Consider the following 25,750-nt stretch of genomic DNA (forward strand, 5'->3'; position numbering starts at 1 on the left):
TCTGGCAGCCTTACCAATATTCTAGGTTTTACTCTATTTGTACTTCCCCATATAAAATAATCAGTTTAACATGAGAAAATCATTTGCAAGAATTATACATTAATTTTTATGACAAGGTTGATCTTTCATGGTTTATAGAACAATATACAATTCTTGGGGGAGTTATCAAATGTACTTACGAGTCTTCTTTCAAGATTAATCGGCCTAATTTCAATATTTATCAAGCCTCAATTATGTTAAATCTAAGCATTGACCCATCAAGCAAAAGGAACCTTGTAGTTAATGAAAGAAATATATGGGTTGATACCTTATCTTTAAAGATCTTTGAAAACTTAGTAACAAATGAGCCAACAAAATCCAACCTGTCGCCCATCACACTAAAGTTAGAGTATAAGCCCTCAGTGCAGAGATATAATCATAATCCATGATCTATTCCCTGTGACACAAGCAAAACTCTAGTTCAGTCTAGTATTGGACAAAAAGTCATATACCAAGACCTCTTTATTGACTAGATACTTTTGTAAGCACAATCTCTTCTCCTGCCTTGGTTATGCCTCTTAAACAAGGTGAAATAACGTCAAAATATGCTTGGCAAGAATGCACACTTTTATCTGCATGCATGCTTTAGTTCACAAATGATGCCATACAAAGGATGCTAGCATTTATCCACACCTTAATGCCATGCAGAAGGTGCTAGATTTAATCTTCTGTTTTACCTTTTCTATCTTCTTTCAATTTGTACTTTTCATTGTAGGACTCAAGTAGGTATTTCATTGCACTGTCTACATATAAGCTTAGTGGGTGCGGCTTGAATCCAACCATCAACCGTGCGTGCTCTCCATTTATCAACAATCTCATGATGCTCAACTCGTTCTAGGCCTTCATAAGTTTACTGTAACATTGACAATATCATGAGCCAAACAATAATCCTTGGCATCCATTTTGTCTTTGCTGTCCTGTGGGAGTGCCACATCAATAGACTCAAACACAACAGAGTAAGAATCCAAAGTTTCCACAAACCTGGCAAAAAAAGGCATTGTGTTTGTGTTTCCATCTTGCTCCACCAGAGTGAGCACCTTCGGATTCATACTCTTGCACATTCTTATAATGCGATCCTAGGGTTATCTAGGCAAACACTTTCATTTGACATATGATGAAGTTGTAGATAAAAATTTATGGCCAGGGCCTCCCAAACTTCCTTTCGATCATGAAGTCCTTCAAATTCCAAAGAATTAATAGTGGTGAAATCAAAACACCAAGGTTATTCGCCAACCTCATTTTAATAGCTAGCATCCATGCCTCCCAAAGGATAAGAGTGAGCAATAAAATCATCAACAGTACTAATACGCATACATGAGGGACCTTTAGGCCTGCTCACCAAAGCTTGTATAAGAGAGAACCACTTTGTTCTTGATCAATTTGGAAATCAAAGATATGAACCATGGGTTCTTTTCTAAATGCTTCAACAATTGCACAATTTGCTACCATAAATGCAACCTAGATGTATGTGCATATTTTACAAAGTTTTTGCATAGCTAGCTTTACTTCGATAGCAGGAAAGCACTTGCATTTTAATGCCTAGTATATAGTGGAGCTAGAGGCATGCTCAATTTTAAACTTTTTTATATCAAAGGTTTATTAACAAAAAGGATCTTTCTCAAATTTTAAAATACTTTTTTGGTCTTGAGAAATCTATAAACTTAATTTAAATACATTTGCAAAGTAATTAATAGATTAATACTACATCTAGCATTGCAAAAGTATAGATACACTCTACAATCTTTTGGATTTGTTATCAAGTAATCAGAAAGTTTTAAGTATTTATCTAAATGGTCCTTAAGCAATTTTTCTTACCACTACATGTTAATTTGGTTTTAATATTCAAATTATTTATACCCTTCCAAAACACTAGATAATCATATGTTAGTTGTTTAGATTTAACCATACTTGTTAAAAAATAAACGTGGCTTTTATGATCATATTGAATATCGTATGTTTTACTACAAAATTGAATCGTTTAAAAAAAAATGATAAGCTTTGAGTAACATTTAATGCATTAGTAGCTTGTGTGTAGCACAAATTGATAACATAGTGAGCATTTCATTAAGACAAGTTCCTAATGAGCATAGAGAGAGTACTTAATTTGAGAAAGCAACATATCAATTTACACCTAGCTAATTTGGCATTGACAATACCTAAAAAGAGAGAGAAATAGAACAATTGACAACAGTTGAGGACCGGATTTACATGGAGCCGATCCCCCCTCTATAAAGGCTTTGTATTATAGATTCTCCCTTTGAAGGAGACTTTTGTACAATACAATCTTTGTGTTCCTTGACAAAACTAGTTAGTGCAATGAAGATGGAAGCTTCATGCACCAAATTATGCTTGAAAAACACACCTAGTGTCCCTAGCCTCAGCCCCCAAGACCTCATACACCTTCACAAATGGTGAGAGCTAGCAAGGAATGAGGGTAGATTGAGAAGAAGAAGATGTATCTTACGAGAAAGAAGTATTCACCTCACATAATCATGCTAATAGAATAGCTTAGCTTAGTAATTAGCATTGTAGAGAGATGAGCATGCCATTGAAGCTTGGCTCTTGGTTGGATTTTCATTCCATAGCCAAGAGTTGTTGGTGTAGGCCTCTACTTCTCAATGCTTGGAGAAGGAGATGGAGTTCTTCTTACACACATGAGTTGTGTGTGTGTATGTGTGTAGCAAGGTGCTAGACTAAAATGCAGCCCTCTCTCTCTTCTTGGTTGACCCCTCTTGAAAATTGTGTTGGCCTCTCATTGGCTCCTGCAAAGCTTAGCCAACCACAAATTAGAAGCATAATTGATAGCCTTGTGACATGTGTCCCCCTTTCACCTTTTGTGAGAGATTTAGGTAATTAAATAATTCATTTAAAGTCTCATTGGACCTTTCTGTCTTCTGGCCAAAAGGAATCAGGCAAGCCATTAGGTTGCTGGATACCCCTTGATAGACTGTCCAATAGTCTTCAGGGAGCTTAATTTCTATTGGTTTTCTATCAAGAATTTTTAAATTGATTAGACTAATTTTACTCTAGCCTAATTCTCATTGGTCCACCTCTATGGCCATCTAATAGGATTTGAGGAGAAATTGGTGGGAGGTTGCATAGGAGCCTGCCATGTGTCCATTCTTTCCTTTGGGGAGAGCTTGTGAGAGTGTGTGTGTTTCTCTCTCTCATCCCCTACCATTAGGACTCAACCCCTCCTAGGGATGTGGAAAGACTTTTTAGTCTTCCCATGAACATCCAATTTTCCCCTACTTTGGCCATTGGACAATAGAATTAAATTTAGGAACTTTAGCCTATGGAAGTCTTAATGGAGATGAACCTTAGGTATTTTAAGCCCCATTGAAGCACATTGCTCTTTTGCAAATTGTCCCCCTTTGGATCCCTATTTTTGCTCCTTTGGGTCCCTGACAGAGACCGGTCTGGCATCCTTGCCAATATTCTAGCTTTTACTCCCCTGGTACTTCCCCATATTAAATGATAATTTTAACATAAGAAAATCATTTGGGAGAATTAGATATTAGTTTTTATGAAATTGCCTCTCTCTTGAAATCATAGTCGTCCTCGACTATGAGGTAGAGTGTAATGGAATTGGCCTATTTAATTTGAGAGTAGCGGAAATTAATGAGAGTACTTTTGAGAAATGACTTTGTGAGCATAGCGGGTGAACATAATTGAAGATAGAAACATAATCATAGCAATTAGCTAACTTGGCATGAACAATACTTTTGCAACAGAGAGAATTTAGAGAACATGACAACAATTGAGGACCGGATTTATGTGCAGCCAGTCCCTCCAACAAGCATTTGTATTATGATTTCTCCCATTAAGAGAGACTTGTTACAATACAATCTGTGTTCCTTGTGACCTAGGTGATGCAATGAAGATGGAAAGCTTCATGCATCACAAACATAACATAAACTTGAAGAATAGCTTTAACTATCCCAAGCCTCAGTCCCAAGACCTCAAACACCTTCGAAGGTGGAGAGAGCTAGCAGGGAATGAGGGTAGGGAAGAGGAAGAAGAAACATTTCGTAGGAGAAAGAATTAGTTCCTCACTTATCATAACTCTTGTTTCTAGCATACACAATAGCATAGTAATGAAGAAGAAGGAGATGGCAAGCTTAAGCATTGAAGCATGGCTCTTGGTGGGATTTGCATTCCATATCCAAGAGTGTTGGTGTAGGCTCTCAACCTCTACTTGCTTGGAGAAGGAGAGGGAGCTCTTGCACTTTGCATAGCACACAATGAGAGTGTTTTTGAGTGTGTGTGGGTGAGTATACCCCCTAAGCAACCCCCTAGCTTGCTTGGGTCGACCCCCCCTTGTAGCTCATGCTTGAAGCTCATTGGACCCCTCCAGGCCTAGCCAATCACAAGCAGGAGGCATTACAAGCAGCAAGGGTAGCCTTGAGACAAGTGTCCCCCTTTCCCCTTTGAGAGAGAGGGCTAGATAAATGCTAAGTCATTTAATTAAATCTGCTAAATTATTATTGGACCCCTTGGGTGGCCAACCAATAGGCTTCAAGCACACCATGAGGGCAACATGAGGAGGAACTTGACAAGTGTCCCTTTTGCTTTCTTTGTACCATGCATGCCTTGTGTGAGTGTGTGGGTGTTCTCTCTCATCCCCCCTCATGTAGGGCTCGCCCCCTCCTTGTAGGCATTGAATCTTTGACTTTTTGACATCTTAAGCCCCTTATGTATAGGCCCATTTCCCACCACAAGCATGGCTCATAAGCACTTTAAGCTTGGGCTGGGTTCTCACCTCAAGTGCAACCCTAGCATCTCAAGCATGTCAAGCACCTCAAGCATCAGATTCTCAATAATTAAGCACCTCAAGCATCTCAAGCAGCTCGATCATGAAGCACCTCAAGCACCTTAGTCATCAAGCATGACAAGCAGGACAAGCACCTCGAGCTGGGTCGGGTTCCCGCGCCTCAAGCTCCCTAGCTTACCTAAGGTCAAAGGCCTTTTACACACATTATTGGAGGTCTTCAATGAAGCTAACGCTAAGGTCTTATGCTCCATTTGTTAGCCTTGCTCTTTCATATACCATCTCTCATTTGGGCCCCTTACCATTGGCCCCATGTTGAGATAGATCTATAAACACATGTCTATATCTTAACACTTGTTCCCGTTTATTCTCCCACATTAAGTGATCAATTTAATATGAGAAAATCATTTGGGTTGGTTAGATATTAGATATTAGATTTTATGACATAGAGAAGATAAAGCCTAGTTACTAGTCCATTTGTTAGTGGGTAGAGGATCCCTATTTTACCCTACGACACCGTTCTAGAATGGATGACTAGTCCATTTGGTGCTTGAGAGCCTTAGCTGCCGCCGCAAGCTTGTCTGCATATAGTCCATAGGAATCTTCCATAGTAGAGTGACAAACTCTTCTTGGTGTTCGGGAGACATTGTCTCGACAAACATGATCCTAAGCATGCATACTTATCAACATTTGTGCACAATAAATAAAAAGAGAGTCTTATAAGACAAAAACTTTGTTCATTTAAACATATTTACATTTTCTTACTCTAGGGAATCATTGTAAGCATTGACAAGGTTAAGGTTATCCTTTAATTGTAAGCCTTGCATCCAGAAGCCTTGCATCCATCTAGCATCTTCAAAAGGATAATTTTTAAACTTGATAACATATCGGCGGATAGTCTTACTGCCTCGTAATACCTTGTCTTTGTGTCGGAGAATGGACTCGAGCTGCATCACCTCTTCTTGGTCCTCGATCTCCGGTGGGTCTTCAATGATTGCTTCTTGAGCTGGCTCCCCTTTGTAAGCCTTTAGTAGGCTCACGTGGAAAGCATTGTGTATGAGCCAATGGTTGGGAAACTTCAGTTGATAGGTCATCTCATTGATTGGCCTAAGAATCTGAAATGGACCATAGTACCTTTTTGCTAACTTAGAATAGTACTTTTGGTGTCCAGTAGGAATCTTGCCCGTTGTGTGCCTTAATTGAGCCTTGGGAAAGTTAAGCAAGACCCAATCATTTTGTTTAAAGGATAGGGCTCTTTTGTGCTTATTAGCAGCAGCCTTTTGCCTTTGCCGAGAGATGGATATAGCATCCTTAATCTTTTGGAAAGATTCTTGTAGGTCTCAACTATATTCATCTGCAGCGAAGATCTTCCCATGTACCTTGAGTAGCAGGGAACTTTTTGATCTTCTCTCTATTACCTCAAAAGGTGCTTTTCCTATGGAAGATGTTTAGTGTTATTGTAAGCATACTCCATCTCTACTTCTGTGACGTAAGCGTTTAGTAGATCAAGGATTGTTAGTTTAGCAAAGTTCACTTTGGCCATCCGTTTTGGAATGATAGGCCGAAACGAAGTTTAGCCTTGTACCTAAATTTTCAAAGAGACCCTTCTAGAAATTACTGGTCATTCTAGGAATTCTATCCGAGACTATAGACATTGGCAAGTCACAATATTTAAAAATTTGTGATATAAAGAGGATTGCCATTTGATGGGCCTTGATAGTCTTTTTGTTAGGTATGAAATGTGCTTGTTTGCTAAACCTTTCTACTATCGTCCATATTCCTCTATTCCCATGGATAGACTTGGGCAATCCAAAGATAAAATCCACAGATATGCTCTCCCATGGTGAATTAGGGATTGGCCAAGGTTGAAGCAATCCAGGTTGCTTCCCTTTATTAACCCTCACGCACATTCCTATCACCTAAGAAGGACGCCGTATTATTTATTTGATAGAGTCAGGTACCAAGCTTGTCGGTCCAATAGGAAAAGGGTAAGAGTGATCGCCGATGAGAGGTGCTCTCTAACTGGAACATTCAAGGGATTAGTTGACTATGCATGGGCGTCCATGTGTGAATGGGGCGAGCTCATATCTCAACTAAACCTAAAATTCACTCATTCTCTCATTGTGCAATTGAAGAGTGCTCTTGCTCCATCTTCATCTTCTTCTTCTTCATCTCCTTGTGTGTGTGTGTGTGTATGAGAGAGAGAGAGAGAGAGAGAGAGTGCGAGAGAGAGATAGAGAGTGCGATTGAGCATTGCGACGGCACCACGGTGGTGAGGCGGTTGAGCGCGGTGTAGCGGCGTCTCCTTCTTCTTCGCGGCGAGGAATCCTTCGCGACAGCAAGCGTAGAGCCGTGAGTGACACACCATCACCATCACCATCTTTGAGCTACTAGTTTAGGCTTGTTGTGTGCTTGGAGCCATTTGTGGCTCGCACATAGTGTATCGGAAAGTTCCTTCCATTGACACGTGCGACATACGTACACATTTTGGGCGCCGCTGCTGGGGAATGCCATACACTAAGCTTGAATGGCACTCTGTGCTTCTTTTGTGGTGCAATTTAAATTGTAGGAAGGGTAGGGAAGGATGGTGTGTGTGTTGAGAAGAAGAAGGATTTTGTGTTGCTACTGTGTATTTCTTTGTTAATGAAGTTTTGAATGGTTACTGTGTTTTTTCTGTACTGAGTATTAGTATTAAGGTTGTTAGTTCTGTGTAATGTAAAGTACAGTAAGTAGGAAGTAGATCTGTGAGAGCTAATGAAGTGTGTTAGTGTGTAACAGTAGGTGTATTAGTTGTAAGTAGGTAGTTAGAGTGTGTGTGTGTGCTCACGCGCAGGCCGCAATGACCTTATCCCAAAGAAAATAAATTAAAAATATATTATTTTTGAAAAAAATTTAAAGGTAGGACCGGGATCGGGAATATCTCCTAGACTCAAGCCCAGACCCAAACCCAAGCTCACGCTCAGGCTTAGGCCTCAGTTGCCCTTTAAAATTACGTATTTTAGCTTCACACGTAGCTAAAATTCGACTCTTTTGAGGACCAACCGAACTTCAGTTGACCGAATGTTGTGCTGTAAAGCACACCGCGACCTTCTGAGTGATACGCTCTTTTTGAGCTATCACACACTTTAATAAAAAAAACCGATCATTAAAAAACATTTTTAAAAAAACGAGTGAAAACGGACGCCTAAAAAAGTAAGCGGTTAACCTTCGAGATTATTCGTGGACGCTTGTAGGGTGTCAAAGGCACATGCATCTGCGCTCTGGTCGTGTGCTAGAGATGGAGAAACTAGAGAGAATTTCGACTTACGCGAGTTCTCATTACCCACCTACCTTACGTTCCGAGCCCTCGACGGGGACCCAAGGTAGTACAAACCAAAACTCGAACATAGCGGCTAATGACTCTTCCTCTGGCTATGACGTCATGGAGGGTTTCCAAATGCCTACTCCCGATAGCTCAAGCCAAGACATGCATGCCATAGGCCCGCGGTCCGGGCCGAGCGTGCTTAGCTGCTTGAAGGAAACCTTTAGTAGAGCCACTCGCTCCGAACATGGAGCTAATGATGTAAATGAGGGGGGTGGGGAAGTAAATTCTCCATTCATGACCAATGTAGACCCTATGTTCTTAGAGAATGTGCACGTGAATACTTCATTCACTGCACCTCCTGCCTCTTCAAAGCTATTCCCCTCCGAGGTCATATTACCCACCGATGGTATAATCCTTGTCGAAGTGCAAAAGGTTGAGCGATATATCCTTGCAGCAAGGGAAAAGGAAATCGAGAGCTTACGCAAGGCGGAGCAACGAAGAGAGTTAATCTCAAAAGCTCCTATGTCAGTATCCTTGCTAGGAGAGCAATCAAGCACTTTTGAATTATTGACCACTAAGGGTCAACCCATAGAGAGCAACATAGCATCTAGCTCAAAGGACACCCCTATCACCTCAATCCTAGATGGAGCGTTCTTAAATGAAAACTAGGAGTACGAACTACAAACGGAAACTCTAACCGATCTATACACAGGTGACACCTATCACGTGGGTTCATTAGGAGATTTCGGAGGTCTTTTGGAGGGCCTTTTGGTAGAGAGAGGAAAATAAGCTCCTCCAATGAGAGAAGAGCCTACGTTACGTAGAAAAATAGATTGATATCAACAAAAATATAAAAGGTGTCCCTCTCCTCATTTAATAATCTAGTGGTCCTTGAAGACGAGCACTCTCTTTTATTTAATGCGAGCACCTTTTTCAGAAGGTAGATGCGGTGCATTTGATACGGGATACATCATCACTAGAACTCAAAAAGTCACAAAACTATCAAGTGGTGGAAGATTTTGAAACTTTTGATACTGCCAATGCGTCCGGAACGCACATATCTCTTAGAAATGAATGTCCAATTGCCTCGCTTAAACATCCAAAGAGGCCAAAAATGTCAAACACCCCTAAAAGAACATTTTACTAACGGCGCGCGAGGAGGCATTCCAAAATTTTGGAATGCCTCCTCGCGCGCCGTTAGTAAAAAGGCCCTTTTTCCCTCTTTTTAGGGAGCTTTTTGAGAAGAAAATGTCCAAAAACCTCTAAAAAGGGGCTTTTTGGAAAGATAAGTGTCCAAAAATCATTAAAAGGAGCTTTGTACTAACGGCACGCGAAGGGGCATTCCAAAATTTTGGAATGCCTCCTCGCGCGCCGTTAGTAAAAAGGCCCTTTTTTCTTTTTTTTAGGGAGCTTTTTGAGAGGAAAATGTCCAAAAACCTCTAAAAAGGGGCTTTTCGGAAAGATAAGTGTCCAAAAATAACTAAAAAGAGCTTTGTACTAACGACGTGCGAGGGGGCATTCCAAAATTTTGGAATGCTTCCTCGCGCGCCGTTAGTAAAAAGGCCCTTTTTTCTTTTTTTTAGGGAGCTTTTTGAGAGGAAAATGTCCAAAAACCTCTAAAAGGGGCTTTTTGGAAAGATAAGTGTCCAAAAATCACTAAAAGGAGCTTTGTACTAACGGCGTGCGAGGGGGCATTCCAAAATTTTGGAATGCCTCCTCGCGCGCCGTTAGTAAAAAGGCCCTTTTTTCTTTTTTTTAGGGAGCTTTTTGAGAGGAAAATGTGCAAAAACCTCTAAAAAGGGGCTTTTTGGAAAGATAAGTGTCCAAAAATCACTAAAAGGAGCTTTGTACTAACGACGCGCAGAGGGGCATTCTAAAATTTTAGAATGCCTCCTCGTGCGCCTTAAGTAAAAAGCCCATGTTTGGGGCTTTTTTGACATTTTTTGCCTCTCCGGATGTCGGAATGAGACAAGTAGACATTCGTTTTTAAGGTATTTTGGCGTTCCGGATGCATTGGTGCTGTCAAAATACTCAAAATCTATCACTATTTTACAGTTTGTGACTTTTTAACTTTCAGTGATGACGTAAGCTGCATTGAATGCGCCGCACCTGCCTCCTGAAAAAGACGCTCGCATTAAATAAAAAAGTGACCGTTTGCAAGGACGATTGGGAATATAAATCTACTTTTTAGAGTGTCTGGTTGTCCTTTTGGACGTACTCACAAGGTGCAAGTGCATTTTAAAAAAAGTTTTTAGAGAGAGAAATACAATTTCTTACAAGGCCCTCCAAATGACCTCCGAAATTTTCTAATGGGTTAGATGTCCTGCAATCCACAGTGGGTGCTACTAGTGTGGAGGATCAACAACAAAGAGTTTGTGAGATCATCCATAGGGTCATTGAGTTAGAGAGACAGAACAAAGGGATCAACATGCCTTCAACGGGTCTCATGAGGTTCTTGGATACAGGAAAGGCTAAAAAATTGACCTTATCGCAAATGGAGACTCCGTTGGTAAGTCCGATGGATCCTCCAAATGTTGTTTCTCCAGGGGTCTCAATGCAATCTGAGCCCACAAGTGATAGCTTTACCTTTCCAAGTCTAGCTCATCTTTCCCTTGATGACACCACGGCTACCATGCTTACCCCAATGATGGGCATGCCAAGAAACACGCCATGGACCTCATTTGTTAGTAAAGCACCACTACATGGTAGCTCAATGCCTGCAATAGTACCTACAAGTGTGTACCAATCGTATACACACATGGGTCCTCGTGCTCATGTAGTCCCTACCCCTCCCAATCGTATACACCCATGTAGTCCTCGTACGCATGTAGTCCCTACCCCTCCCATTGTTTCAAAAACCTATGCTCCACAACCACAACACCCAAGTTCTTATTTTCATGGGACTATACCAGCTAGCATTAGCATGTCACATCCGACGTTTTCTATGCCTAGGGCCACACATATGAACTTTGGGCCGCCACATGGCACAACACCGTACCAAACGTGGAACCCAAGGGCTTCCTATGCGCCAAGCCCAATGTCAATACCTACTCCACATGTAGTCTCTGGAGAGCCTTCACCCATGGTGCCTGCTCACTTAGGTGACTTGGTAACTTTTGCTCAAGCTATTGGTCGATCTATTGCTGAGAATATGAGTAACACGCCTGATAGAGAGCCTAGAAGTAAGGCAATACAAATAGCCAAGCTCACACAAAAATTTAGTGGAGACGGGGATGTATGAAAGCATATCGAAGTGTTTGAACAAATATGCGATTCTCTAGAAGAACACAATGCCCTGCATATCGAAGTGTTTGAACAAATATGCGATTCTCTAGGAGAACACAATGCCCTGCATATCGAAGTGTTTGAACAAATATGCGATTCTCTAGGAGAACACAATGATCTACATAAGAGTAATGCTTTAAGCCTAACCTTAAGTGGGAAGGCAAGGGATTGGTATAGAACCCTAAGGGTGGAAGGAAAAACGATTTACCCTACTCTTAGGAGATTTTTCTTGAAAGAATACATACGAGAGGGAGTGCTTTGGGGTGTAGCCTTTCAACTCCAGAAAGCCCAACGAGAGGAAGGAGAGTCGGTGAGAGACTTTATTAGTCGCTTGAAGCATTTGAATTCTCGTTGTAATCCAAATGAGCGCTTCAATAATAATCAATTTCTTGATAGATTCATTAGGGGATTACGACATGAGGATATCTACAATGGCCTAGTCATTATAGAGGTATCACCACTTGGGAAGCAGTCACCACCAATGCGATCCAATTGCAGGATAATTTAATGATTCAAGGAGAAAGAGTGTCTGTTGATCCTAAATCTATTAGCTCGCAAGCATCAAGGCATCAGCCAATGACCCTAAAGCCTATTGCTAAGGAGCCAAAGATATCTGAGATGACTTTAGTAGATCTCACCAAGGCTATTCAAGAGAGTCTTAGAGACAATCTTGCTCCGCAAAACAATCATATATATCCAAGAAGGGAGCAACAATGGTTCTCAGTATGCTATGGACCGCATAGTACCAGTGAATGCCCTACTTTTAGAGTAAAATTCAATGGGAACTGCAATGTCCGTGGAAGGTATGGTCATCAAGCTAAGGATTTCATAGTATTTAAGCGCGTGATAGACAATAGACCAACCTTAGCATGGACAGACACACCTCGAGTGCCTGCATTGATGCCGGTCCCACCTCTTGAACAAACATCACAACACATGGTCCCTAGGGAACCGCAACCAAATAATCCAAATGCACCGAAGATCTCGCCATTAAACTTGATTGACGTTATCGAGGAGCCATCACAAAGTACATCTGTGGTACCAGTAAACGTACACACATGATCGATGCTCCAAAAACGAAATTATATTCATGAGGAAAGAGACACGGCATCAATTGCCCAATCTCAGAAAAAGAAGAAACCATGAAGGAAGAGATCGCAAAAAGCAGCGAAGTCAGACCCCAGTTCAAAGACCAACATAGGAACTGGTGACGACCCCGTATATATGAACGACGCTGAAGAGGATTTTGATTCAAGTGAAACCATGGAGACCAAAACGACCACTAAGATAGAAACCAACAAGGACGATCTTCATGAGCCACAATGGCCAGGATCCAAAAAGAAGATAGAAACTTATCCAAACCCTACAGAGGAGATTGAGAGAGTCAAGAAATTAAGGAGTTTGGTAGAAGATACCCAAAGGGATCTAGAATCAGCACGTTGGCAGATCCAGATTACAGACACTGTGTTCTCTACCCAACAACAACCTCACCAAGTCCATAGACCCTTAGCCATACCTAGTGTCATCCAAGAAGAAAGTGACTTAAAGTCATGGGAAAGTGGGCATACTCACTTCTTGATGGAAAGAATGTTTACAGAGGGACTACCTGATTCTATAGAAGAAATGGACATCCCATCTTCCCCACGTCAAGGGACTGAAGTCCAAAAGGTGCCGTTAAACATTGCCAAATTGATGGATTTCATGTCTTCAGAAGTTAGAACCACCATCATGTCCAAACTATATAAAGACCCTGATCTAGTCTCAGCTCTTCGAGCCTTCCACAATGGAGAACTAAAGTTTGGGCTACCACAATTTGCACGATGGATGGATCTGGGGAGATGCCAATAGAGGAGCAACACTTAGATCCACAACCCAACGTAGATGAGAACTTTGTTATAGAAATACCTATTAACAAATTGGGACAATACTTTTGAGGGTAATGAATCCAATGCGACCATACCAATCACTACTAAGGGATTAACTATGAAGGGAATCCTTGATGGTTGCGCTGGGGTTAGCATTGTGACTAAAAAATTCTGGGAAACTATGGGAAGACCTCAGCTTGCGACCACAACCATTGTAGTGAAGATGGCCAATAGGTCTATCGTTAAATCTATTGGGATGCTAGAAGATCTCAAGAGCAAGGTCTTTGGAAATAAAATAAGGATTACCTTCATTGTTATGGATTTCTCCAAACACACTATGGCATCGGAGATGATCTTAGGACGTCCTTTCATGAGGGAAGCAAAAATGGTGCATGACTGGTCTAAAGACCATGTCTACTTACAGTTCCAAGATTCTGTCATTCGAGTGGATCTTGTGACTGGTCGAGCACATCCTCTAGGAAATAATTTTATAATTGATTATAGATCCGACACCACAGTTCACTCGGCCCCATTGAAGTATTGTTACACGTGTAAAGCGGACACTGATGTTGGGGACGATTCTCCTTATATGGATGTACTACCTGGGATGACTGAGTCAAACAATGTGAATTGGGTCCACCTAGCAGTAACCATAGATACTTGGGGAAATAGGGGGACGACCTGGGTAACACCTGAGGGGGATGAAATGCCTGTACCCTTAAATATGCTACAAGCAATTCATATAGCTTTTGACAAGACTCATCCTAATATAACGAAGAAAACATACAAGTGGGTCCCTAAAGCTTCCTTAGCGACCATGGCTGATGCTAAATGCGTCCAATCATGTAGCTCCAAAACGAATTGACGATCGTGGAAAGAAAAAAATCATAGAATGTTACACACTCGCTCTAGAGCTAGTTTGGGTACCGAAGAAAGAACAAGTTGTTCCACCTAGCTCAGGAAGGGGGGAGTCCCATAAAGCTTCTAGCTCCTCATGTAATGCATCCATAGAGGTAAAATCTTCTCCACAGCCTCCACCTACAATAGTGAACCTCCATAAAGCTAGAAAGGAATCCACACCTCCCAGTGTTCAAGAATTACATGATGAACCACTTCAAGTTCGATCCTGGGAGAGTACCTTACCACCCAAGGAAGGGGGGAGTGTTTGCTGACAATCATCATGCACTCACTCCCCTCTCAACCTTCCTCCCTGACCTCTCAATCTCCCAATCTTAGGGAATGTATATATAAAGCCTTATACTCACAAAAAACATAAAAAACGTAAAGAGCAAGAGCAATTAGCAAATGAGTATGCACAATAAAAGTCAAAACATTGACTAAGACCTACACATTCACATCTAGTACACTGAAACATAAACCTATGTCATCGAACACCTTTGATCCTCATCACTTGAGTGATGGAGGGTAGTTAAGATTAGTACGATATGAGTGTTTCTATTTTAGAGTTTAGTGATTAGCAAAGTTCTTTTTTCCCACTGATGTGCCTCCTAGAGGTATTATTTGTGTTTTCTAGTGTGTACAGGAACGTGTTGCTGTTGTTAGGATTTGGAACTTCATGGGATCTTTCCCTCATTCACACTTCAAATCAAGCACGACCATCAACACAAACAGGTGTTTCTTGTCCATTAGCATTGTCCCTTATTTTTTGCATCCATGTTTGTCTGCTTTAATTGTGATTGGTAGCATAATATTCAACACATTTGCTTAGTACCAAACATTAAATTCGATGTAGTTTTTTGTCATCATCACTTGTTTAGGTTTAAAAATCAAGCAGTCCGACTAAGATAGTTTAACCAAGCTAAGTGTTAGAGATCTTCTCTTAATACCATGGGGAATGCCTTCCTAATAATCAATGGTTACTTAGGTTCTTAATCCGATTTAGGCAGCATTGTGTGAAATGTACTAGGGTTTTTTAGTGGGCTTAGTCCGTATTGACCTTTAGCTTAAGTATTATAAAGGGAGTTTACTAGTGTGATGAGCCTGGGGAGGTGTAACAGTGTTATATGACCCCCCAAAGTTACAAAATTAAAATGCTGAAAACGAACAAACAAACAAAAAATCAAAGTGCCACAATGTAAAATCTTAAGCTGGAAGAGAAACCTCAGCTTGATTTGGTACTAGAGCCCTAGAGGTTCCCAGTGTGGGCTCTTTTCCTTGATGAGCAAAAAACCCAAGGCATACAAAACAAGCACACACATCAAAATTGAATCATTGTGAAAAGATTTTGGGGGGTCAAAGAAAAGGTAATCAGTCAGGCGATGATTTTATGAGAAATTCCTTTTATCGTAGCTTAACTTCAAGGTCTTCTAGGTATAGCCTCTAGTCAGCCCTCGAACATAAAATACTTGGTTCTCGCGATTAAACAACTTAATTGACCAGAGAAAATTAAGAAGCTTACCCATGGTATTAATAGTGCATCTTTAGTGCCTTTCGACCGTTAAATTAGTGACCCCAGATTTGTTTAGTTTTTGACCTTCATAACTATTTATGCGTTGAATTATGTTGCAATTTAATGTTTATTGCTGACAAATGGTTTAAATTTTTATTACCAATCAAATTGTCTGTCTACAACTACATATGATTTTTAATTGTATATGAGAATGCAATTACTGTGCCAATGTTGTTTGATTTTGTGGTGACTGAAGAAAGTTAAGGACATTCATCTCAAATGCTCTTCCACCTCAACGAGCAAGCTTCAACTCAATAGCTTCCGAGGACGGAATCTACATCAGGAAGGGGGGCATGTTAACCCTCACGCACATTCCTATCACCTAAAGAAGAACGTCATATTATTTATTTGGTAGAGTCAGGTACCGGGCTTGTCGGTCCAATAGGAAAAGGGTAAGAGTGATCGTCGATGAGAGGCGCACTCTAACTAGAACATTCAAGGGATTAGTTGGCTAAGAATGGGTGCCCATGTGTGAATGGGGTGAACTCATATAAAAGTCAACTAAACCTAAAATTCACTCATTCTCTCATTGTGCAATTGAAGAGTGCTCTTGCTCCATCTCCATCTTCTTCTTCTTCATCTCCATCTCCATCTTCTTCTTCTTGAACAGGATGGAGCCTTCGACTTTCATAGGCTATGGCGTGCCCTTCTTGGAGCAAAACAGCTCCAAGGAAATCACCACAAGCGTCATATCGGACCTCAATTGGCACAGGTTGAGAGATAAGCTTCTTTTTAAGCTTTTCAAAAGAACTTTTCTCCTTGGTGGACCATATATACCTAGCATTTTTATTTGTTAGGTCATGTAATGGTCCCGCAATTTGTGAGAACCTTTCTGTGAAGCGTCTATAGTATGCACACATACCTATAAAGCTTCTTACTTCATGCAGATTCCTTGGATTAGGCCATCCTTTTATTACCTCTAACTTTAATGGATCCATTTGGATGCCATCTTGAGAGATAATGTGACCTAAATACTGAATCTCTTGTCAAAGAAATTCACTTTTCTTTCGATTAGTATAAAGTTTATTCTCTTGTAAAACTTGAAATATTACTTGGAGGTGTTGCTTGTGTTTGTCTAATGAATTAGAGTAGATGATTATATCATCAAAGGATGCTCCAGTAAAGGTTCAATGAGGTCTGAATAGCTTCTCCATCCGGCGGTTTAATGTGGTTGGTGCATTGGTCAAGCCAAAAGGCATGACAATGTACTCGTAAAAAGACCAAATGTAGTGCGAAATGCGGTCCCCGAAAAGAAAAGACTTGATATTGTTCACATCTAGTTCACTCTCAGATCGCACCAAATAAACTCTTAGTTCACCTGAACACAGTTCACACATGGTTCATGGCATAGATCACACCCTAAACTAGTTCAAGAGGTGCAGGGAAGGAGATGGTGATGACTAGCATCGTTGCTTATGTTTTGAGCTTGTGAAAATGAAAGGGAGAGGAAGAAGTAAAGCGTGTAAAGTGGATTTGAATCTTTGCAAGTGGTGGGCTCTCCCTTATTAAATGGCCCTAACATTGGCGGCTTGCCCCCGAAATCGTGCACTTTTTGAAGTCAGGACATAGTTCACACTAAATATAGTTCACACCCAATTCCCGGCTAGTTCACAAATAAATGGACGGCCTGGATTTTTGCCGCTCGCGACGCCAGTCCTGGAGCATTGATCCCACCTCCTTTTGGAGGTGTCATTTAGTGACGAGGCCCCGTACATATGGTCGGCCGTTGGATTATTCTTGTGTGTGTGTACCCCTGAGTCAATTTAGAGAGCGAGAGTATTATATGTGTGTGTCAACAAGCTCTGTTGAATGTCTGTATGTGTGTGAGAGAGAGAGAGAGATAGAGAAAGTGCCCCAATTGGTCAATCACATGCTGAGCACCCTGAGCCACAGCCAAACTGCGTGTGTGTGTGTGTGTGTGTGTGTGTGTGTGTGTGTGTGTGTGAGAGAGAGAGAGAGAGAGAGAGAGAGAGAGAGAGAGAGAGAACGATCCAGGCCACAGCTTAACTGCGTGTGTGTTTCTGTGTGTGTGTGTGTGTGTGTGTGTGTGAGAGAGAGAGAGAGAGAGAGAGAGAGAGAGAGAGCGATGAGCACCTCGCTGAGCACCTCCGCCTTGGTGAGCACCTCTTCTCGGCCCTTCTCTGCGAATAGAACCCGTCTTGTGAACTGCAATTCAATTTGAGTGAACTGCGCTCATGAACCTGATGCTGCCTAAATTAGAGGCTGCTGGATTCTATTATTCCCTTTACGATTCCATTTACATATCAACGGCGTTGATCCCACCTCCTTTTGGAGGTGTCATTTAGTGACGAGAGAGGGTGATGTGCTTTTAGAGTCGAGACCAAAGCAGTACATCAATGAAAACGTATTTTTGATCTAACGTCTTTCTATGCTGTCTATTAAAGTACATCTATTATCCAAATCATGCAAGTAGTAGTATATTGTATGGCACCACGATTTGAAAAAATTCTCAGCACGTGGTACTGAAGCCGTGAGATCATAGAGACTAGTGTCCTCCCATGATGGTCCAATGAAGGTCCCCAAATCTCAGCTCCATAGAGCAATGCAGAAGCCACCACGGTGTCAAAGAGCCAGAGCTTCGTCTGAGGCTCCTGAAACTGAACATGTGAACACATCCTCTCCAATCTACCCAATGTTGCATGGGCTCTGGTCAATCTAGTCTCTGCTGCTCTTCTCAATGAAAATGCTGGTCCACTAAAAACCACTCCAAGGTAGGTGTAAGCATCTGTATACTCCACAGTCTCCTGGCCGTATGTGAATGCGGGCGCTGACCTCCTGATCCACTGTGGGGTCGTATTAAATATCATGACTTTGGTTTTACCAAGGTTGACAGACAAACCACTTTCATGGGCAAAGCTATGCAAAGCATCCAAGTGACGTTGCATCCCCTTTGGAGAGTCGGAGATCAACATAATATCATCAACATATAAGAATAGTGGGATCCATGTTCGTGCCAGTTGTGCACCTCTATCACCATCTCTCTCAATGTAGTCAGAAACCTCATCCACATACATACCAAACAAAGTAGGAGAGAGCGGGCAACCCTGCTTCACCCCAATAGTGGAAGGAACCGCTGTAGAAAGGTCCTCTGAGGTGCTGCACATGCCCCACTACTGACCAGTATAGTGCCATGACCCCCCAAATGAGCTCTGTGGGTACTCCCATCTCCTGTAATCTGCGCATCAATCTAGCTCTGGGTACGGTGTCAAGTGCTTTGCAGAAGTCCACAAAGCTGCAATAGATCCGTCTCCCATGTGATCTACCCTCCTCAATGATGGCTGTGAGTGTCAAGATATGGTTAAGAGTAGAAAAAACTCTCCTGAATCCTGCCTGCCCGGCTGCGCGTATCCTGTCCCTCTCTGCCCACAGAGAGAGAGAGAGAGAGAGAGAGAGAGAGAGAGAGAGAGAGAGAGAGGGTGATGTGCTTTTAGAGTCGAGACAAAAGCAGTACATCAATGAAAACACGTATTTTTGATCTAACGTCCTTCTATGCTGTCTATTAAAGTACATCTATTATCCAAATCATGCAAGTAGTAGTATATTGTATGGCACCACGATTTGACAAAATTCTCAGCACGTGGTGCCTTGCCTGATACACGTTTTGTTTCATGTCGCTTGTTCTCATTGTTGAGTGGGTCTGTCTGTACAATATGTAGGATCTGAAATGACAATTCTTGTAATCATTCACCACATGCAAAGTATAGATATTTTATCAAAATTGGAATAATCAATGAAGGAGTGGGTCTTGCTAAGTTTTCTATGCAACTCTTCTTCTATCTTCAATTTATTTCAACCATTTTCCATATGTAGCTGATCCAGATGTTAGCTAAGAAACTATTCTTGCAGAGATTTCATCTTTGTGACTTCAATAGTGTAGGAGAAGAAGACTTCATGCATGATTGATTCTACTGTCGAGAAGGCAGCATAATGACCCTCAAGAGTAGCAGCATTTTGCGAGGCGTGTCAACATAGAGATAGGTTTGTAAGCAACCATGAATAGGCAACTAAAACACAACATGTGATATGCCAGTTGTCTCAACTAAAACACAACATGTGCTATGGCAGTTGCTCAAAGGATGAAACAAAAAGGTGGAATAACTGTATTCAGGCTGAACAGACACAAAGTCTAGCCATTCAACAAGTAAAAGAGAGAATGATTAGATGTATCCGTGTGATGTAAAGATATACAAGCATTTGGGCCATCGAGCACGATGCTAATCACAACAAGCAGACTAAAATTTGTAAAATAATTAGTGTTCATCATCAAATGCTAAGATATACACGCATTTGGGCCATCGAGCACGATGCTATAAATCACAACAAGCAGACTAAAATTTGTAAAATAATCATTGTTCATCAAATGCTAATCATGATCTGTCAGACGGAACAAAGGACTTTTCTATTTTTCGTTTGTGAACAAAAGCATCCAAATCTTACAGATTGAAGAATGTCAGCATCAGGCCATAACCATGTCAGCCCACCTCTCTCCGGACATAAGAAGGCGCTGGCGATCTCATAATCAGAATAGTTCTTGACTGATTGTATACTCTCAACCTGCAGAAGGCCATACATTCGTCAATGGGAAAATGTGTCCCAATCTCCACTTCTAACAGCGCCATAGAGAGCCTGCAGGGGAGACATTGACTTTGAGAAGGGGAAGGAAGTCTGTGCTCTTTAGAAAGTTGAGAGCCTTAAAACCCTGACACATAAGAGACTATGCTCTATCATGAGCATGATAGATCTGGAACAAAGTAGGCAACCCTGCTGTCTCTGCAGTCCTTGAAACCAGCCTGCTTGCTGATGGCAGCTTCCCAATCGCCTGCAGCGCCTTGAGCAGAAGGTGAATCTGGGAAAACCTTAGGGTTTGGACACGAAGACGCTTCGTACTCTGGAGCTACTGGAAACTATAGAGGGAGGAGTTGCGCAGTGCCTGAAGAAAACGTACGGAGAGACGGACCCGCCAATGAAGAAGACATCGTCTTGCAACGGTGGTGCAATGGTGGACTGGTGGTGCAATGGCGCTATGCTGCAGACTCCATAGGCTAGCTGTTTTTAAAGCGGTTGGTGGTGGGCCCAGCAAGCCAACAACCAATCAGAGTGGCGCAACCGGTGAGCGCGTTGGGCTCATAACCCAAAGGCCGAGGATCGACACCTCGCTCTGATAATTTTTCTCGGGTCAATCTTTTTCTCTCTTAAACAACTCCAAAAGTGTTCTAAGAACTTGGATAAACCTACGAAATCGATCATATTTGAAGGTCTTTAGACACTTGAGTTATCTAAATTTTCACATGGTGCGCATAGAGATCTACATGGAGGGCACGGATGCGACAACCCAAACTAAGGCGCAAGGTGCACGTGCTACGCATTCACATGGTGCACAGTGGAGGGCAAGGATGCGACAACCCACAACAAGGCGCACCTCTTCCCATCCTTTTGGCACACGCCTTTTAGATCACATTGTCGCTGCTATAAATTTAATTCCTCACCATGTGGGAAATCAACTTGTAATTATTATGAGAAGAACACAATAACGTATTATTTAGCTGCGCTTGCACCTCTCTCTCTCTCTCTCTCTCTCTCTCTCTCTCTCTCTCTCTCTCTCTTACATGATGTTGTCTGAGAGAAAATTAGTGGCAAGGAAATGTGGCCAAAGGTCTTTTAAACATGGAAAATGTAATAAAAATGTGTGGATATTGATTATAATTGTGTTTTGAGAGCAAAAACTATTCCTCGTCTCTTTGTGCACGTTTCTTACGCATGTACGCCGAATTGCAAATATTGCCTATTGTACTTTGTGTGAAGCCATTTTTTGGGTGTTTTTGGTAGTTTCTCGACCGTTTCTGAAACTTGGACCGGAAGAACCTTTCTAAGATTGTGGCTAGCGTCTTGTGTCTACTTAGCCTTTTGGAGGATCTTGCGTGAGGTTCTTTTTTGAGCTGGGATGTTCATGCATCTTATGGGATATTTTGCTTGATGCTGCATATGGAAGCCGTTTGTTGTTAATGATAGTTGACAATCTATGCTTAGTTTTGAGAGTTGATTTTATGGTTTGTACGTTATGGAATTGATATTTTATTATTTATTGCAGCTGACAGGTGGAAAAGGCTTGACCAAGCTAGGCTATTGCAAAAGAATATTATATTTTATGTACATTTTATTCAAGTGCTCTTTTATGAGCTTTGGCCATTTATGACCGGCCGGCCAGTTTGTACTGATTTTTGACCATTCAAGAAATCTCTAAATTAAATACGTGCAAGAGGAAAATGGTCACTCTTGCACAGGGGGAGATCCGTGTAGTGTATTCAACCTGCTTTGGGTGCACCCTGAGTTAGGCAGTGGACACCAAAACAGCTCATGGTTGATGCCCACCAGCCATCCTGGTTACCTCCTACTCAGTCTCTCGCACACATTAACCGGAGTTCTCCAACCTTGTGCTCTCACTCAGTTGGTCCCCGCAACCATCACAAACAGTCCACCATGCGCAAGTTTTGTCCGATCACGTGATGGCTCTGAGGTGGCCATTTTGGACGCCACCAAGCATCAATGACACAAGTGCGTGCAACAACATTCGGAAGCAGCAGAAGGCCAGCCCTCTCATTTTCAGCTCTTTTCCTTTCCAAAGCTCTCTCCATTGCGTGTCCACTCATAGCCAGTCCACCACTGTCTTGGCCCTGCTCGATCCTCGTGTAGTTAATACCTCTCTCCCCCAAGTGGACTGCTTACAGAGGTGGATGTTCCAGAAGCTCCTTCATGGCTGCTGTAATACTCATTGCCAAGCTGCTCGCTGCAGCGCATTCTCGGGCATCCACGTTGATGATGGCGATTATTAAGTTCGGACTTTAGCTTTAGTGTTCTTACAATTTAGTATTTTATTGTCCTTCATTTTATTTTTTATCCAAACATTGGATTAGATCCATCAGAACAGGCTGAGTTTGATCCCATGGTCTTCTGAAGACGAGTAATATAACATTTTATTTTTGGCTATGTCTCTTCCCCTCCCATTACGACCCCTTACAACGACGGACATCGAGGAAGCTCTTGAAAGACCACAGGAAATACTCTCTCCGGAAGCCATACATCCACGGGACGACGACGATGATCATGATTTCAGTCTAGTTTAATCTTTCGCTTTACTTCATTTCATTTTGTACCCAGACATTGTAGTAGATCCATAAGGATTGTTCGCTCTCTATCTTCCCTCTCCTTATAGCAATAGACATAGACGAACCTCTTCAACGAACCGATGTGATAGCTTTTCGGACAACACCTCCTGTCAGGCATCCTCGCCCATTCACGATGATGTTGTTGCATTTTCTTGTGATGATTTCAGACTTTTAGTTTTAGTCTTTCATTGTAATTCGTTTTATTTTTGTACCCAGATATTGGATTTGATCCACAAGGATCTTCTGACTTTATTTTCGTAGGTAATTTTGGCATTTTAAAGACAGATACTATAACATTTCATTTCATTTCACTCTCTTCACAATCCCCCGCCCCCCCTCTATTGTTAGGTTCTGATAATTGACGTCAATCATGTTATATTTTTTACAATTATGCAATGTATAAAAATCCCCAATTGCATTAAAATAAATATAAATTTAATAATAATAATAATAATAAGAAATAATAATAATACATTAGAGAACACACATCTACCTGGTACTTGAACAATGCAACAGGCAGGGCTCACATATAATTTGGACATCAGTGTCCTACTTTAACCGCCCTCAAAATTGTAGCTTCTCCCGAGCAACTTTGCTCATTTTAGTTGAACATGGTCACTGAGTTGAAAGCTGTTTTTTTTAATGGAACTTTCAACCAAAATTACGTGCTTCAAAATTGTCTGAGCACAAGTTGTCCTGCAAACTACTCATACACTCGATCAATTCTTGGTATTAAAATGTTCATAATTGTGTTCTATTTTTATTTAGCACTTTTTTGAAATGAAACTGCCTAAATTTTAAATTACACAAACTCTTTGTGCATTATAATTTCACTTTTAATGCCAATGGTAAGCAGATATATCACACATTCATGTCGACTTCTCACTGTTAACATGGCATGTCCCCTGTCTGTCTATCACTATGATTGTTTCCATTTTGTACAAATTCTCTCCCGAATTATCAGCTTTAAAATCAATAGACTCCAGATATTCAGGCTTTTGGCCACGTAAATTCAATGTATGATTAGATTGTTGTTAAATTTAACACGGTTGTTTTTAGTGCTTTGTTTTTAGCAAAGTTTTGCAGATAAATCTAAATACAATGTTCTCATATCACGCCCTAGGTATGACATTGCTTAATGCATTTTGATAATACCTCTCTTGAAATATCATTACAATTCTCCCTGATAAGTACAATCTGATCTCTATGTATCTTTAGATCTATAAGTAACATTATCTAATTCATCACAAGTACTTATCCCGTCTCTTCTCTTGTCTTGGCCCCTCCAAATTCCCCCACTCTTCACCACATCTTCTTATGTGAAAATCCTCTAGTTTAATAGTGGTATGATAAATTAAATTTGATTGCTTTTAAGTGAGTCTTTTTTTAATATTCTCACACCCCTATAAATACCCAAGCACCTTTGTAGCAGGCAAGAATTTTTTTCCATATGCTTTAAGGCTTTCTTACTTGTTTACATTATGTTGAAAAATCCATTGTTTCTAATGTCATAGCTTCTATTTTCTTTGATTGGACTCTTTCCTGAGATGACTTCTGATACCACTACTTACATGAGCTCAAATGGTGTGCAATGATCAATAAGATTTGATACATGCTTCCACATTCCACGCTATTCCAATTTCATATCAAACAGGTCATTTATTTTTCACTTTTATGCGTAGCCTAGTCCATTGGTCACAGACACACAGATTCGCCGATTTAGGCAGTGTGTAGATACACATCTTGGTGCAGATTCACCGATTTAGGCAGCACATTGATAAAACGGAAGATTCATGATTTTTAAACAATATCCAATGCAGATTCGCGAATTTAGGCAGCACGCCGATAAATTACAGTTTCACTATTTTGAACAAATTAAATGCAGATCCGTCGATTTCGGCAGCATTACTGCAGATTCGACGATTTAGGCAGCACGTCGGGTGTAGATTCGCCGATTTAGGCAACATCGATCACAAAATCATGCTACAGTGATTGGCCACCACTGTAACTGGTTTGATTTTGTTACCCGGGTATAGAAAATGAAAGATATTTTGGATTTGGATTGGAATTGGTATATGATGATTTTCTAATGCGATAGTATTTATGAAAGTAAACATGAGATTGATAAGAATTGATTTATACAATGATGAGTGTGACCAATGATATCCTGATTCATCAGGGTATGACATATACTGCTTATTCTAGTGGTATGGGACACTAGAATAGGTAGTATATGGATGACGGTAGGCATAACCAATGTGTTTAATTTTATGGATTTTTCTTATTTGATACAGATTTCTAATCATTGTTTTTGACAAGTATTGTTTGCAGATTCTTATCTTTGCAACTGAGGACAGTTGCTTTCCAACAGAGAGGTATGTTATGGAATTGATATTTTATTATTTATTGCAACTGATAGGTGGAAAAGGCTTGACCAAGCTAGGTTACTGCAAAAGAATATTATATTTTATGTACATTTTATTTAAGTGCTCTTTTATGAGCTTTGGTCATTTATGACCGGCCGGCCAATTTGTACTCATTTTTTACCATTCAAGAAATCTATACATTAAATACGTGCAAGAGGGAAATGATCACTCTTGCATGGGGGGAGATTGCATCCAGTGTCTGTGTATTCTTCTCTCCTCTCCTCTCTTCTCTCGCGCCGTGCTGGCATAGCACTCCACTCTAGGAGGTGCGTCTGCACGTGCTCTTTTTCTTTGTCTCGCTCTCACTCTCTCTCTGTTTGCATACGTCGTGGCTTATGTGCTATGGGAATCACAAGGCATGCAGATTTTCCAGTTTATGCTAGATATTGTGTTATCTTGGGTATTT

The 25,750-nt window shown here is 41.1% G+C and overlaps 1 non-coding gene and 1 pseudogene across 1 annotated transcript; one reads left to right on the forward strand and one right to left on the reverse strand.

The window, feature by feature from the left end:
- Positions 1–699: 699 nt before the first annotated feature.
- On the reverse strand, positions 700–22,550 carry LOC147438754 (scarecrow-like transcription factor PAT1; annotated as a pseudogene).
- Positions 20,847–20,919, forward strand: TRNAM-CAU (transfer RNA methionine (anticodon CAU)). Its single transcript has one exon. It is a non-coding gene; the product is annotated as a tRNA-Met (tRNA).
- Positions 22,551–25,750: the final 3,200 nt, after the last annotated feature.

The sequence above is a fragment of the Adiantum capillus-veneris genome, chromosome 16, assembly GCF_014529385.1.
Source record: "Adiantum capillus-veneris isolate H3 chromosome 16, ASM1452938v2, whole genome shotgun sequence".
Lineage (NCBI taxonomy): Eukaryota > Viridiplantae > Streptophyta > Polypodiopsida > Polypodiales > Pteridaceae > Adiantum > Adiantum capillus-veneris.